Here is a 14,457-nt window from a genome sequence, read left to right as displayed (position 1 = left end):
TAACTGACTTGAGCCATAGAAAGAAGCAGGAAATGACGACATGACAACATCTGAGGCCCTACAGAATTGCGAGACCTCCATTTTCCACTTGTAAGTATGCTTGTAACCATGATTCATAGCTTAGGGTGCAGATAAATACACATTACGATCCTTTCCTTAAAGTATTGTGAAATTTCTCAAGCAAATCCACTTCACGGCAGCATAGAGAGCATCGGAGGAACTACTGTAATCTTGGTATTGAAAATGAGACTCGCACTAAATAAAATGCTGAGTGAGCTCAGGTGTTTAATAAGCGTGACAAGAAGAATTATAATTTCGAAATCTTCCCTAAAAATAGTTTCTTCCTGGCGACTTCTTGATGCCAGTAATTGTATACTGTGTGTGGATTCATTACATTTATTATAAAGCCCTTAAATTTCCTCCCCTTTACCACATAGAAACCTCACTTAGCATTTGGTTGAGATGTAAACCGATTGTTGTTGCCTGTGTGCGAATGTTGTCTAAAGTATGTAGTAAGAGATCACTGTTTCCGGCTACAACCCCATCGTCGAGATACCACACATTCAACTGTGTGTTTACGTTATTAGGAATTGATTGGAGCGTCAATCAAACAGTGCTGGAACTATGGGGTCGCGCTATTGAACAACTCGTTGAGAAAAGGTAACATTGTCTCCTATAAACATGTTGCTAGGTTCAGAATAGCAGTAAAAACCATAGGAATAAAATTTCGGAAGATGATTTTTCTATTGGTACTAGCACGGAACCTTGATTGATTTAATTCAAATGATTTCGAAAATCGATTTTCAAAAATTCTTTCACTTCTGAGTGTGGAAAGGAGAAAGACATTCTGTCGGTATGCATAAGTCTAGTTGGTATAAAGACAACATACCTATTAATGATCTGCGAATTTGGAAACAAATGATTTCAGTTGACAACGTTTCCAAACGTTCAGTCACCAAACGTTTCAAATCGGTACTGGGCGTATCACTCTGAGTGCTTTTCTTTCTGACTGCTATCAATGAATGGCCGAACATAATTAGTCTTTAAAGAAGATTGGTACATCTTCAGATATTCTTATGTGTAATTAATCACATATACTACTGCCTAGATAATCCTTTTTTCACATAGCTGACTAAGAGTGAGATCTTTTAATATCAATAGTGTAAGATTATCCATTCCTTCCCCAATCCGGTCGGGAAATATTAGTAGATAGATAATGGGGATTCTGCAGACAAATTCATTATTAGCCCATTTTAACTATATGTCACCCTATCATCTCTAATAACTTCTAATCTACTCCCTAATAATTTGCAGCGCACTCCCTATCCCAAATAACTTCTATCACATCTCAAATAACTTCTATCTTACTCATAATAACTTCTAATGCATTCTATCACTAAATCTAGTTACAAAAAATCACTAAATCTAGTTACAAAAAATCAATAAATCTAGTTATAAAAAATCACTAAATCAAGTTACAAAAACCAAAAAAAATCACTAAATATAGTTACAAAATCTGGTTATAACCGGTTTTGACTTTAAAAATCACTAAATTTGGTTACAAAATCTGGTTATAACCGGTTTTGTCTTCAAAAATCACTAAATCTGGTTACAAAAAATCACTAAATCTAGTTACAAAAACAAAAAAATTACTAAATCTAACAACATTTAACAAGAATAAACAATTGCGTTTTAAACTCTGATACATACTCTTTTAAATGCCGTTTGAATTATTAAAATCGGATAAAAAATAACGAATTTAGCATTTTGCCGCCTGTATTTATACAACCCAACACAGAAGGTTTGTGCACACACACACATTTACAATTCAGTTTGCTTGAGAGAAGCAACAGCATACATGTGTGTATTTAGATTTGTATAGCCTCTCTCTTTTTCTTTCTTTCTTAGCATGCGAACGTGACTTGCTTACATCATCATACACTCATCCACACTCACATTCTCTTCAGTCAACCGGAGGAGCAACAACATATTTTCTTTCTTTTTAGTAATCAAGCAGTATATGGAAGTGTAGTAATAACAACACCAAAACTGTCACGTTATAACTAAAACTAAGAAGTTTAAAACTTTTTCGATTGTGAAGAGAGGAAATTGTACCTAGATAACGTGACAATGTAACGTGATGATTTTTACCTTCACGTGAAAAACAGGGTTGGAAACTAATTCTTTTTATCATGTTTTTCCAGAATTGTTAAAATTATGAATTAAGCTCTGAAACTATTACAAATGAACTAGTACTAAATAAGGTAAATATGATATTTTCTTGGAAACGATAACCAACCCTGTTTTAATGGCGTACTCAAGGGATGTTATTTCTTTAAGTCGTTATAACTTTGTTGTTTATTAACCGATTTTCAAAATTCAAACGACATTCGACAGAGAAAAAAATTTGCCATTGTCTGAATGTATTGTGGGTTGCATACCTCTAAGGATACTATTCTGCTACAACATTGTCAAATATTAACCGATTTTCAAAATTCAAACGGTAAATGGTTTCTATTTTCTTATAATTTTTTCTAACGCTTTACTGGTTGTCTATGTCTAAGGATAAAATTATAAAAAATCAAAAATCTTCACTATGTAAGAATGTATTAAGGAAATGTAAACAGGACATAAATACTAGACTACAAAACAATTATTTTCATGCATTACTGGATGCCTATGTCTAAGGATAAAATTACAAAAACAACTTTTATGACTTAAAAATATAAATTTTATCTAAAACTAAACTATACATAAAAGTTGATTAAATTTACCTAAAACTAAACTATACATAAAAGTTAATTAAATTTTATCTAAAACTAAACTATACATAAAAGTTAATTAAATTTACCTAAAACTAAACTATACATAAAAGTTAATTAAATTTACCTAAAACTAAACTATACATAAAAGTTAATTAAATATGAATTAAAACTAAACTAAACTATACATAAAAGTTAATTAAATATGACCTAAAACTAAACTACACATAAATACATTTTAACTATATCTTATAATGCCCCCAAGCTAATGTACTTATACCACCCACTAGTATATATCTTTTGTTATCATTCGAATCTAATGCTAACTTATTTACAGCTATAGTATATACATCATGCTTACAACTTCGAATTAGATTTATATTTTTGTATGTTTTCACATCATTGAATAGGGTTTGCTTATAATCATCAAATTGTAACTCTTTTGCTACTACACATTTTGTTATTCCTTTTGCTTTTTTCTTCTCTTTATTTTCAACTTTAAAGGCATACATCTTTGATCTTAACCCAATAAATTCTGTCATTATTTTACCATTGTTTTCATCCTTCATTTTTCCTAATACTTTTTTGTTTACTAATGGTATTCCATATTGATAATCCTTTCCATATTCACTTGTATCAAATAAATCAACCATTTCTTTTAAGTCTTTGTAGAAATCATCTGTATTAATTTCATATATAAAACTATCAGTATCCATATAACATAAGTCTATATCAATATCATATTTAGGTTTCATAATATTGTAATGGAAGTCATACATTAATAGTTTTGACAAATCTAGCACACCCATACCAACATATATAGGTTTGTTGAAGGTAAATTTTTCTTTTTTCATATGTATCGCACACAAATCTTCAGTAAATATTGTTCTATAATCAAAGTTCGGTTTCAATATTAACTTTTCCACCCTCATTGGATCACATTCTAAGGTAATAGATGGCCTCTTTCTAATGTTTTCCATTGTTTTACCAAATACACTATTGTTCATTAACTTGTAAAAATCTTTCTCGAAATCATTCCTAGCTTTTGTTCTCATATTTGTATTTAGATCAATATATTCCTTTAACCAGTTTGATTGCTTGAACTCTAATACTCTATGAATTTTCTTTAATATCATCCCAAGTGACATATATAGTTTTAAGTTTCTGTAGTGAATAACATATCTTTCTTTATTGTAAAGCGTTGTTAATAATTTTGAATGTTTCGATCCTGGTGGACACAAATTTTCTGGAGCTAATGGCAGATCTGTATGTTTATCATGTAAGTATTCTGGATATTCTAAATCAACTTCTAATATGTAGCCAGTTTCTGAATCATCTGGAACATTCATTATGTTTATGTAAGATTGAACCCATTTAAAGTCTTTGTAAGGCATGTACTGACTCATAGCCCATCCATATAAATTATTTGCATCTAGATAAGCTAAATACTTTGAAGGTTCGTCTTTGTTATAATTTTTCATATACTTATTATTTGCTTTTACATATCTCTTACTACATTGTGAAATTCCACCTTTTATACCTTTTTCTATCATTAATATTTTGTCATAGTCAGTTAACATTTCTAGTTTGATCTTAGTCATCTTTAACATTGAATCCCGCGATAAACCAGGAGCAGTGAAATACCAAGCAGGATCTAAACCATATGCTTTTAAACACACATCTCTAAAACTTTCAAATACATCAGCTAATATTAATACATCTGTCTTGTTATAAAGTTCTGTATATTCACCTAGATTTTTAATATTGAATGACTTCCAAACATTTTTCACATGCTCATAATCTTCATCACTGATGTGGGTTTTAGTAAGTTTATTAAAGAACATTTCTTTTGAAGGTAGTTTTGTTTCTTCTAATCTTTCAATTGAGTCAATATAATCATATGGGTACACACCTTTTTTAATTACTAAATCTAACAAATCATTAGGGAAGTACTTTGACGTTTCTCTATATTGTTCTTTTGTAAGGTTATTGGCTAGTTCTGTTAAACTTCTTGGCATAAACCTAAATGAATCTAGAAATCGTAATTCCATTCTTTTTATCAACCTTCACACATTTTGAGTATGTTATATATTTTTCCTCATTATTTGCAATTAGTTTTATTTCATTCTTATCATAAGCAAGTTCTTTACAAACAGGTGAGTATCATAACCACTTAAGTTGTGAATAAATACTGGAATAAAATTAGGATTTCGATAGCTTAAGTTACAATAACTGTGAGCTGCACCTCTAAACTTCCCAGTTAAATGATCATGATCTCTTTACTTTTGCTTTATTTTTATTTATATCCTTTAAACATTTTCCTAATTCATGTTTCCATTCTTCTAACTTTTCAATCATGCTATCATTATCTTTAGCGAATTGTATTTTTTATTTAACATATTTATTTGTTTTTCAATTGCTGGTGGTAAATCATTCAAGTTTCTCTCACATATATGACAACTATTGGAATTATTATATCTATTTTCTTCATCTTTAGTTAGACCATTCATTTCAACTCTTTTGTTATATATTTTCTTTATTTCTATTGCTTCTTGTTTTAACTTCTCCACAAACACCTTTGCAGCATCTAAACCAATATAACTAACAGGACTTTTATACACACCATTTGAGTATTTAATATAATAACAGAAACTCATTGGTAAATGCTTTTGATACTTCACAGTTTTAGAACAATTATGCTCTACTTCCATTTTACATAACAAACATTCAAAATCGGCATATATCGCAAATGGTACTCTAAATGATCTATTATAATTTTGGAACTGTATTTGATTATCATATGGTTTTGGAAGTTCTATTCTAACAGATTCATGCTCCTTACAATATAGTTCATGTTGTTGTAATTGCTCCTCATTTCTAAAATGTCTTACCAAACATCTATCACAAAAGTACAATTTTTCCTTATGTTTTGTTACTTGACTTCTTATTAATCTCGATAAATCCTTTATCCAACAAAAATGACTATTATTTTCATCTTTTACATATAATAAATTAACGTGCTTGTCCTGCTTATTTTTTGTGATTTGAAGTGGGTATATATTATATTCATCATCATAACTATACACGTTAATGGATATGTTACTTCTCTTTTCAAACTTTACTATATCTTTTAATTGTACAGGAAATTCAATACCATTACAATATTTATCTTGTAACTCATTCACAATTTCTGTATAGTGTGAAGGTCGTTGATATTGAGAACATCTATCAATAGGTTTTAAATAACTTGCAATTGAATATAAGAAACATTTATTATCTTGATTTTTAATATTGATTACTGCTTTCTTATCTTTAATTGGTTTAGGAAGGTCAATGTAGGAAGAAGCTCGTAATGGCACATATTTATTTAGTCTGATTTCTAAATGTTTAATTTGATGTAATGTCCATCCTGATCTCCATCTCCTACATCAGGACATATTTATTTAGTCTGATGTCCTTGAAATTCCTCCATCTCTCTACATAGTTTTTGTTTAGCATAGGTTATATATTCATCTAAGTCAGTTGATTGTAATATTCTTTCATTCATAGTTTTAAAATTGCGTTCTTGTACTTCTTTATCTTTAATATAATCACAAATGAATACAAGGTTGACTTTTAATGGGTGGTGCTTTAATTCTTCCTTGATTTTGTTAATAACTACTTTCCCACTTATATTTAAAAACTTCACTGGATCTTTATATCCTCCTATGTTTTCAATTGTGATAGTTTGTAATCGTTTCTGTATTGCTGTTTCCTTTGTTTCTACTTTAATTGGTATTCGTTGTGGTTTCGATTCTTCAAATACTTCTTTAAATGGAAATATGTTTCTAATTTGTGATCAGTTTTGTTCATCTTCATATTTTTAATGCGGTCAATAAGTTCAGCCTTTCTTAATTTAGAATAACCTTTTATTCCTTTCCTTTTACAATGTTTTTTTAGTTCATCAACTTTCATTGTGTATATATCTTTCAATTCATCTGGTTCATTTTGATATTGTTAGATTTTTTTGATTAATTCACTCTTATTTAAAGAACTATAGTTACGGATTTTCTTGACTTTACATATTAGTTTTAGTTTTGTAATCGACATCTCCTTCATCTCCTCACCAGTAAAATTAACATTATTTATACTCATCTTATATGAAAAAATACTGTATCGTTTATTTATATATTTACCAAATTTTTTAGTTCATTTTCATAATATTTTTCTCATGTTATATATACCAACATTAGCATATTTATTTTTCCTAACACAACTGCTAATACTTGTACACTCCTGCAATTGTCTACATATATTAGTGTGTTGTGTTAGTATAGGGCTTTTATGGGATTACCTCATCAAAGTCATTATTAATATGATAAAAACTGAATCATTTTCATAAACTCACTTATCATCATAATTATCATTTACCTTCTTATCCTATTTACCTTTAATTAAATAACTATAAAAGATAACATTTATAATATTATATTACTTTTATTTATTTAATTATTATACAAATTATTAAATCCTAACCATTTAATAAACCCTAATTATTTAATAAACACTTTATTACCTTTTATGAAATAACATTTATAATATTATATTACTTTTATTTATTTAATTATTATACAAATTATTAAATCCTAACCATTTAATAAACACTTTATTACCTTTTATGAAATAACCATAAAAGATAACATTTATAATATTATATTACTTATTATGCAAATTATTAAACCATAACCATTTAATAAACACTAACCATTTAATAAACAATTTATACCTTTTATGAAATAACATTTATAATATTATATTACATTTATTTATTTAATTATTATACAAATTATTAAATCCTAACCATTTAACAAACCCTAACCATTTAATAAACAATTTATACCTTTAATGAAATAATCATAAAAGATAACATTTATAATATTATATTACTTTTATTTATTTAATTATTATGCAAATTATTAAACCCTAACCATTTAATAAACAATTTATACCTTTTATGAAATAAACATAAAATATAACATTTATAATATTACATTACTCTTATCTATCCAACTATTATGTGAATCATCAAACCCTAACCATTTAACAAACACCTTATTACCTTTCTTTCTCAATATTTTTTCAACCAAATACTCATCCTTATATTTAGTTTTCAATAATTCTGGTTCATAAAATCTTCCTCTAACTTCTTCATTGTTTAAATCTTTAATTTTATATGTTGGTGGATTAGATGGTACAACCTCATTAATAACAAACACTTCTGTTGACCAATTTGGTGTATAACCTTTCTCAAACAAACCTTTAATTTTACTTATACGAACATAATCACCAATCTTATACTTTAACTTAACAGACTTATATTCTTTCTTATATACTTTTTTCAATATCACATGCTCATTTCTTATTCACTTCTACAGGTTTCATGCCAAATGTTCTATGTACTTTGTTATTATATTCATCAACCAAACCTTGCAATATTTTTAACCATTTATAATTACCTTGAACAGTAAATTTTTCCCACATATTTTGTTTAAGTGTTTTGTTAAACTTTTCAACAACAGAAGCTTTTTTACCACTATATGTTGAGTAATGATTGATATTGTTTTTTCCCATCAAATCTTGAAATTCTTTATTATAAAACTCTTTACCTTGATCACTTTGTAAATTATTAGGTTTTCTTACTTTTAACACTGATTCAAATGCTTCTGTAACATTCTTCCCACTCTTATCTTTAACAGGAACAGCAAATGCATATTTTGAAAACACATCTATAATCGTTAGCAAATACTTATAAGCTTTATTTAATTTTGAAACACCTTTTAACACACCACTATCCATTTCCACAAGATCTGCTTGCCATAAATCATCTATACCTTTAACAATAACACTTAACCTAGGATAATTTTTTCTAGATGGTTTATGAATTTCTTCTATAATATCTTCTCTAATACCTTCACCTTCATATAGTCAATCGCGCTTTTTAATGAACTGAGATTTATTAGTACCACATACAACACATATACCTTTCTTAACATATCTTCCATTCTTTGTTTGTTCTATTCTAATGTTATCTATTTTTGTATCTGTTGATTTCTTACACTTAACACAATACATCATTATTTATTAAAAGAAAATAATTAAGGTTCTCTTTCTATATACATAATAACTTCCAATAATTTTCCTTCTTCCAAAGCTGAATTTTTTTGTGCTTGGAACATAATTTTATCACCCTTTTTAATGTTTAATGGCAAATTTACCACTAAAGTATTGTTCAAAAATATATCTAAAAAGTATCTATCCAAACTTAATTCCATATGCATTATTTTTCCATTGTAGAGAAACTCATAATCATTAGATAAATTAAGTATTCTGAAGATTGGATTTGGAACATTTCTAGTTCTCAATCGACATAATAAATTTATAGTTTCTTTTTGCATAATTAGATTAAAAGTTTCCTTTTTCATCATTTGGAAATATTGTTTTGTTATAAGTGTATTTAATTGGGATAATATTTCTGACTTATATTGATTAAATTCTGAAACAGGAACTTTTGCTTTAAATAGAATAGTAACATTATTATTGGTCTTTTTAAATTCTTCCATATATTCACCTTTTAAAACCTCAATATCATATTTCTTTATATGTGTGTCTTGTAATGATTTTAATACATCTTCAAATTTGTTTCTATCACTTTCTAATTGGTTGTTAATATCGCTTTTCACTAACTCGAGCTGGTTTAACGTAATAGCATCTTGTTGATCAATACCATTAGTTATATTAACTAATCTTTTTTGTGTAAAATCAATCCACGATCTATAATTTGTTGTGAAAATTTTATTTAGTTCAGATTTAAAATTTGTACGACTCATTAAATTTTCATGTGTGTCTCTTTTATATTTTTCAAATTCTTCATTCTTAACAACATTATCTAAATTCCTTAACTGTTTCAGCTGCTCTTCACTAATATCACTTACCTTACTTTTAATATTACCAAAAATATCCATATTTATTATATAATAATTTGAGTTATTTAACAGCAGGTAAAACAGTTATACGAGCTCCACCAAAATCAATCAAATCACCATTCTCATCTTTAATTGAAACTTTGAAATTATTAAATTTATTGTGATGTATTGGGAAAAATATCTTTTCATTAGGTTCATATATAATTGGTTCTCTAAACTCTGCATTTGGTCTAAATGTTGCAATTAAGTCTGTTTCGTTGTGTGTTGTATCATTGTGTTTTAAAATCATACCTTCTGCTAAATCACAGTGAATATTTATAGTATCAAACGGATGAAACCTTGGCACCTTATCTCCAACATGTTCTATCTTTTCAGCCAAGTTCTTTTAACTAAAACCTAATAGAGTATTAATGGTATCTAAGGTTATATCACATTGTTGGCTAAATAGTTTAACTCTATTTTTCCTTCTATCCTCAGTAAATTGAATATTTTTAAAAGGATCGTTGGTATATGGAAGGTTTGATTTAATATATTCTTCTAATTCTTGTAAACTATATTGACCAGGCTGAATTATGAGTTGTTTTGTAAATTTTGAGTTACTATTACAAAACGTTAATTTGTTGTTCTTTTCTGTAATGTTTGGAGTTAAGTATGTTGTGAAAAATCCTGCAACAGCTACTTCTAAATCGTTTTCAAATGGGTAATGCAATGACATGTTTAATACAGATGAATAACCATTTAAATTAAATACCTTCATTTATTATATAATAAATAACTATTATGGATAATTGGGATATTAAAGTAAGGTTAACAGAAGAAACGGCGAAGAGAAAGAGGAATGGTGAGTTGTTACCTGATGATATAAGATGTTTAATAGTTGGGCCTAGTGGTTGTGGTAAAACGACGTTAATGATTGATAATTTTTTGTTGGCACCTAAATGGTTAAAATATGCAAATGTTAATATATATTCTAAAAGTCTAAATCAACCTAAATACAACTTTTTCGAGATATAGAACGTAATATTAAAGACACAATAGCAATAATAAAAGGAAACAATGAAGAGATTATTCCATTAGATGAATGTGAGGACTATTCTGTGGTAGTATTTGATGATTTCATATTAGAAGAACAAAATCACGTTAGAGAATATTTTACTCGAGGGCGTCATAAGGGTTTGAACTGTTTCTATCTTGGACAAACATATTCTAAAGTGCCAAAACAATTAATTAGGGACAACTTAAACTTTCTTTGTATATTTAGACAGGACAATGTAAATTTAAAACATATATATGATGAATTTGTTGCATCTGATATGTCGTTTGAAAAATTACAATTATTATGTAGCAAGTGTTGGAGTGAAGAACATGGTTTCTTAACAATAGATGAATAATGGTAAATATAGAAATAAAATTAAAGAATTTCTAAAAGTGTAAACTAAACGTATATGAATGCAAGAGAACGTATATATTATGTTATGTTATGTTATGTTATGTTTTTATTTTTTTCTTTATATAATAAATGGATGTTAATAAAGCTAAGAAGTATATTAAGTTAAAAGAAGAACTTATTAAAACATTTAAGGAAATTAAACAAAGTAATCCAAGTAAGTATGAAAAATTTAAAGAACAAGATCAGCCTGTTATTGATGCAATTAAAGATTTAGGGCAAGATATATCAAAAGTAGCAGAAGAAAATAAAAATCTAATTCAAGAGTTAGTTCCAGTTGTACATAAAAGTGCTAGAGTGGATTCAAGCTTATTAGAAACACCGCCTATGTATGATAGTTCTATAAATGAAAGTGATACGCCTATAACAGAAGAAATAAAACACATGAAAAAACAATTTAAATATAAAGTAGAAGGAATAGAATCTTAAGCAACAACTCATTTTGGTAATATTGCCTCAAGATATTATGCAACTAGAGATGATAAAAGTTTTGGAATACAACCATATGATGAAGATGGGAAAATTATACATATGATAGGAAATGCGGAAGTTAAAATTCATGGTGATGATTTAGTTATTAATAATCGACATTATACAGGAACAGAAGGTTTATGGGAATTATTGACAAAACATAATCCAACAAATTATAATGATGATGATCTAGAAAAATATAAACAAATAGTAATTGATTCTAGTGTTGCATTTCATAATAATGATCCAAGTACAAGAAAACAAAAATCTAGTAAAGGTAAAAAATATAAAGAAATTATCAAACCTATTTGGGATGAATATATAAAACCAACAACACCTTCAAAAAAGACACCAAAATCTGGAGAAGGAATAAAGGTATATAACGAATTATCAAAAGAATACATATGGATGGATGATGTGAGAAAACTGATTGATCGCTTGATTGTTATTGATGGGGAAGAAAGATCTGGAAATGATAACTTTTATAATGAGAAAGTAGGTATTATGGATATGATTAATTCTAAACTTGCACAATTTATACCTAATGATCCAAAAGGTATAGGTTATTTGATTAAGATATTGAATACGCTGCCACCAAAATTTTGGAATAGTGAAAAGTATGGAAAAGGATTATTAAATGATTTGATTAATAAACTTCCATTTGAGTTGCATATTACAGGATTTAGATTTTGCGGTCCGGGTACAAAACTTCAAGAAAGATTAGAAAGAGGTGATGAAGGTATTAACAAATTAGATGAGGCTTGTAAAGAACATGATATATACTATAGGGATAATAAAGATACAGAATCAAGACATATTGCAGATAAGGAATTAGAAAATAAAGCTTGGGAAAGAGTTTTTGATAAAGATGCTAATTTAATAACTGAAAAACTACCTGCTCTTGGAACTGCTTTAGTGATGAACACAAAAGTAAGATTTGGTTTAGGTTTATAAGTAATGAAAGTAAGATTTGGTTTATAAGTATTTTTTAGATTTAGGTTTATATGTACTTTTTATGGATTTTTTTCATAAAAAGCTTTTAATTATATAATAAATATGCAGTTAAAAGGTTTTACATTTACGATTCCTAATCAGGAACTTAAACAATTAAATATAGATCACATTTTAACTAACAAACAACTCAAACAAAAGGAAGCAAAACTAAGTAAAGGACAATGTATGTCTCTATCTCTTTCTATACCACAACTTAAGAAAATAAACAAAGAAATGAAGGCAAATGATAATAAAGTTCATATGGTGCTTTTATATTTACTATTCCAACGATTTTAGCTTTAATAGGTGCTCTAGGTTCTGTTGCTGGAGGTGCGGCTGCTATTGCTAAGACTGTAGATGATGCAAAAAAGAATAAAATGGAATTAGAGGAACAAAAGCGATATAACTTAGCAATGGAAGAAAAACAAGGTGGTAGGCTTTCAAAAAACGTAAACTCCAAAACAGTAAAGAAACAGAAGAAATTAAACCTTTAAGTAATTTAGACCTAATACAACTTGTTAAAAAACTTCAGATAAGAAACTTTAGAGGTGTATTTATGAGTGATGAATTGCCTAAACAACCATGGAAGAATGAGTGTGGTATTGTTAATTTTGATACGTCTAAAATATAGGAACGCATTGGATTTGTTATTGGAAAAAAGGAAACAGAAAGTATGTGTTTGATTCATTTGGAGGTAATCCACCAAAAACACTCGTAAAATATCTTGGTCATAATATAGAGTACAATAGCAGCCGTATACAACATTTTAACGAGGTAATTTGTGGACATTTATGCATTACAGTGTTAAAAATGTTTACAGATGGGTATAGTTTTTCAGAAATTATTAGTCAGTTGAATAGGAATAAGGATATTTTGAGAAGTTATATTTAAGTTTTATGGGTTTAATTTATGGGCTTAATTCATAAAACGATTATAAATATTTTTTATAATAAATATGGATAAGATAGAATCATATGAATTACAATCCTTTAAACCTAATCAAAAAACAATCGAGAATTTAAATAAGCCAAACAGGTCTATTGAATTTGATATTGACGTGGGTGATGGCTTCATACATCCTTATTATGCTGATATTTATGTAACTTTTGAAATTAGAGGTAGAGATGCTGATGGAGAATATACTACTGGTCAAAATATTAGACTTATTAATAATTTCTTCCCACATTTGTTTTATCAAATTCAAGTTAGTAAGCATGGGCAGATATTAGATATTATAGATTATCCTGGTTTAACTTCAACAACTGTAAACACATGTACGATTTCAAAACCAGAGGCAAATCACTATGATGAATGTGGATGGGAAGGAATTACGTGGGCAAGAACAGATGAAGAAATAGTGTTTTTGCTAAGACTTTTGCCAGGATTTTGTTCAGATTTTAAAGATATTATGTGGAAAGGAGGATTGAAATATACATTTAAAAGAAGTGGTTCTGATGATAATGCATTTGCTATTTGGAAAACAAAAAAGCAGGATGGAACATTTGAGAATGATCAACCGCATCCAGGTAAAATTAAGATTACAAATATGGAGTTAAGAATGCCTATTGTTAATTATGAACCTAACTATGCCACCTTGTTAAGATCTAATATGTTAAAAGAAGGTAAGATTCCTATTTCATTTAACACGTATCAATGTTTACAGAAATCAGTTAGTGGTAAATATTTAGAATTCGATTTAACCACACAATTTAACTCAAGTGAATTTGATATGCCTAATTTTGTAATTGCCTTTTTCCAAACTGATAGAAATGATAATCAAGAAAGAGATTCAAGCTATTTTGATCATTGTAAAGTTCAGAAT

The sequence above is a fragment of the Thermobia domestica genome, chromosome 3, assembly GCF_964235325.1.
Source record: "Thermobia domestica chromosome 3, izTheDome1.hap1.1, whole genome shotgun sequence".
In the NCBI taxonomy this organism is placed as follows: Eukaryota; Metazoa; Arthropoda; class Insecta; order Zygentoma; family Lepismatidae; genus Thermobia; species Thermobia domestica.
Note: the sequence above shows the minus strand (reverse complement) of the source record.